Raw genomic sequence first — 4,345 nt, forward strand, 5'->3', positions numbered from 1 at the left:
TAATGAGTCTCATTCTCTTAGTGTGTGTAAGCACAAATTTGTACTTGAAATCTGCCTACAAACTTGGACACTTCTTTCGCAATAATTATTTTGTGCGTACTAATGTGAAATAATTTAAAATTAAATTATTAGTAAATGAGACCCAATGTCCTGGCAGAAAATTAAGTCCATTTCTCTACAGATTTTGTTTTTGCAGTGCATGTTACAATGCTTTATCTGTATAAAAACAAATTATGTTGCATTGCTGCTTTTAACTCAGAGTTGCTGTAGTTTTCTATCCATTTCCCCTTACATGTTGTCAGTGTTTATCACCCCCAACATTGTTTGCATGCAATAACAAAAAGTCATAACAAAGACAAAGCTCATGGGGGTGTAGTGCCTGTAAACTTTGCCACTCTGTGGCTTTGCATCAATACACAGATTCTGTTCTGTTATTTTCTCCACAGTCACGGGTTGGTTGGAAAACAAGGAGAAAGCTGAGGCGAAGATGTATATGAAAACAAGTGCAAATGATCAATGAAAAAATCAGAAACTTAAACAACCAAAGACACCTGGGACTAAAAAAAGGTAGCTAATGAAAGAACTCAACGAACCAAAACAGCGTGTGGAATTACCATTCCCTCTCCAGTTGGCACAGCCTGGCGCTTTACAGAAAACAGTTCAATTTGGGAGAATGTGCATTTTCGTTTTTTCATTTGTTCCAAAAAAATGAGAAAAGGAGAATTCAGCTTAATTTTTCGTTTTTCGTTCAGGCATAGAAAAATGAATAAACAGCTTAAATATTCGATGTCTACACGTGGGGAGGGGGGGGGGGGGGATTAACGCCTCTTTCTGCTGATTGATCAGCCAAAGATCAACCGTGCAGTCATCAGTACTTCTGCAGTTCCGCGCTGCAGAATAGTAGTCCCCCGCTGCTGCAGGTGTACGGATTCATAACTGTTTTATTGCAACTACATTTCCTCTTTTTCTCATCAAAGAAGCAGACTAATGAATAGGCAGTCTCTAGACAAGGCTTTTTTCTGTGTAGACCAGCGGTTCTTAAAGTGATCCGCAAAATAATTTGCTATAGCCTACCATATTTTTCAGACTGTAAAGGCACTTTTTTTTTTTTATCATTATACATACAGTGATTTTGTTTTTTCCAAAGTGACTTATATGATGCATTTAAGGCCAAATAATCTAAATGTAGACTTTTAAAAGTAGGCGAGTCAAGTATCACTGTGGATTGGTTCGTGTGGTGGCCTGCGACAGAAAGATGTTCAGGGAGACCAAGACGCGCCAAAAGTGTTGCATGCTGTTGTTTTCTTTATTTTTCAAAGGCAAAAACTAAATTTTTCAAAAACTAAAAAGGATTTAGTTATGTCCCCTGTTGAGGAAAAAAAACACAAGTGAACATAAATTAATACTCAATATTAATTAACTAAACTGCTTTAAAATGACTGCTGCATATTTCATGTGCACTGCAATACTGGTCTGTGCTTGACTGTCCCGTGTGTCTGCTTATTGATTTAACCCATCGCAGTGTATTGGAACTGTGTGAACTAGGGCAACTCACCTGTTCTAAAGGCTATAGCTACCTTCTTTTTTCGAAACACACACACACACACACACACACACAATATCCCGCTCGCACTTGCCCATTTAATGGCAGAGAATGCTCTCTTTTTTTTCTTTTCTTTTTTTTCTTTTCTTTTTGAAGCGGATGCAAATCTGTCGTAAAATAACTTGTGGTGTATATTGCAAGCGTTCTGAGGGTATATCATATGGGTTTGGTGAGAAACAACCAAAATGGCAAGTTTTTACTTTTCTTAAAATCTCACATTCCTATGTGCGAGTGGGCAGCAGCTCACGCCGCGCACGAGCGCATATTTTGAGATAGGGGAGAGCGGGGACGGTTGCAACAGGGGACAGTTGCAACATGACTTATTCCTCCGATCAGGAATGAGGTAGAGTGATGATACTCATACTGCACATGCTTAGTTAGCCCCTCCCCCGATCTGAAAGAAATCAGCCATTTGTGACCATTCCTTCAGGGAAAAGCTAATTTTGAGGTAAAAAGTATTTTTAATGTTCAGAATATTTCTCATACTGTCTAAACTGTTTTGTGAAGCATTATTCATTCATATAATTTAAATCAGTGTTTTTTTTAGCTTCTAATAGGCATAGCTATCAAGTGTTAAAGCTATTGTGTCTAGCTAGTATAGTAAGTTTCATCATGGCTGACAGAGTGGGGACAGTTGCAACAGCATGCTGTTGCAACTGTCCCTATCACAACATTGATGTAAAAGCTTGTCATATTAACATAATACAATTATAATTTAATGGATTAATAAATAACCCGTTCAATACCCAGGTATCCCTCCTTTTTAAGTACATACTCTCAAACTAGGCCACAGTGTAGTCTGTAATTTTCTTTGTTTACAGTATGCCACGAGCCACGAGAGAGAAACGCACAACAGATAGGGGTGTCCTCTACCTGTTCTGAAGTCAGCAGCAAATATAGTGAAGGATGAACTCATTTATTTCTCTCTAAACCTCTCTCTGTTACACAGGCATACACTATCTTACACACAGACACACACACACACACACACACACACACACACACAGACAGACAGACAGTTCATTTCAGGAGTTCACAGAAGTAGTTCAGTAAATTTTCAGTCTAGATTTTCATTAAAAATATTTTGTTGGTCAATTTTTTTTTAGGCCTAATAATTAACCAAAACATGATTGTTACTTGTTCTTTTACTAGTCTTTGTATTTTTATGGCCAATTTAACAAATTCAACAATTTAACCAATATACATTTTGTATGTTCACAAATAAAATAAAGAAATTGCAATATAATGTTATATAATGTTTCTTTATTATTACATTTTAATAAGTGTTGCAACTGTCCCTGTGGACTGTTGCAACCGTCCCCTGCTAGGGGTCAGTTGCAACGTTTCACTTTGTCTGTTCAAGTTTAAATTGTACATATATTATCATATGTATGCATGTAACAGCACTGTGGGTGGGTATCTGACAGATGTGGGTTTAATATATAAAGATTTTGGCTTTCCACAAAAAACTGTCTCTGAGAAACTGAAGGAAATACAAAAAGTGTTGCAACCGTCCCCACTCTCCCCTACATCGAATCAATTTTAATAAAATACAAGACTACATTATAAAACTCAGGAGAGTATGTATTTTAATATCTCCGGTTCTCCGGTTGTCAGTCATAATGACAGTTTCTTGCGTGAACGTTATATTATACCCAACTGTATTATTTCCTTTTCGTATTAGTGTTTAAAATATTTATTTTGAAATGAATTAAGTAATTATTTACTTAATTAAACAAACAATTAAGCAGGGTAGGGTATAACAGCTGTCATATCATACCCAGCCATGCCCAGCTGATGCAAAGAATAGAATGTATATCTACACAGAAGCAAGCCCAGTCTATAGACAACCAAGAACGAATACGTTTGTTGGGAAGCTTTGAGGTCGTTACCATTAAAGAGAAGTGGTGATAGTTCACATGATCCATCTGGCATGTAAACAAAAGTTTTGTATAGATTTATAAATAGATTTATAAAATTTTTTGGATTGGCATTTATAACGTGCTTCAATTGTTTACGTTCTGTAGCTATTTAGAACACAAGTCACTGAAGGACAACAAACTCCTCATTCAATAAATTAAGAACTAGCCTAACCAAACACCCCTTTCAAGCCAACCAAGAGTACATAGATATATAACCTAAATAGCCTGTTGTTATATATTGGGGTTCTGTGTGGAATGAAGGTGTGATTATATAATATTTTTCAATACAGCAAAACCTGTTGGTGTCTGTTTTTTTTTTCTATCTTTTCTTATCTGTGCTTCTCATCCACTCTGCACAGTGCAGCTTCACACTGATTTAACTCTGCACAGCTAAATAAAACAGGCTGGGTGCTGATTAAAATTTCTGAAATAAATATTTCTGCAATAAGCACCTAATAATTGCCATATAGAGTTTATGCCTACACAGAAGTAAACCCTGTTCATTTGTTAGTCTGGTTGTTTGATGAGAGAGAGATGAAATGCAATAAACACTTTAACAGCGGAGGACTATTATTTTCTTGAACGGAACAGAGGAAAGACTGATGACGTCACGGGTTCAGATTTGGTTGACCAATCGGCAGAAAGGGGCATCTCATGACCGTCCACAAGGGAAAACAAATTTTGAAGTCATTATCCATTTTCTACACCATGAACCAAAAATGAGAATCGAGCCAAAATCTTGTTTTTGCGCTTCTCTGAACAAACGAAAAATGAAAATGGTGCCGTGTTCTCATGTTTCTATTTTCAATATTTAATCAAA

The sequence above is a fragment of the Onychostoma macrolepis genome, chromosome 07 (assembly GCF_012432095.1).
Source record: "Onychostoma macrolepis isolate SWU-2019 chromosome 07, ASM1243209v1, whole genome shotgun sequence".
Taxonomy (NCBI): Eukaryota; Metazoa; Chordata; class Actinopteri; order Cypriniformes; family Cyprinidae; genus Onychostoma; species Onychostoma macrolepis.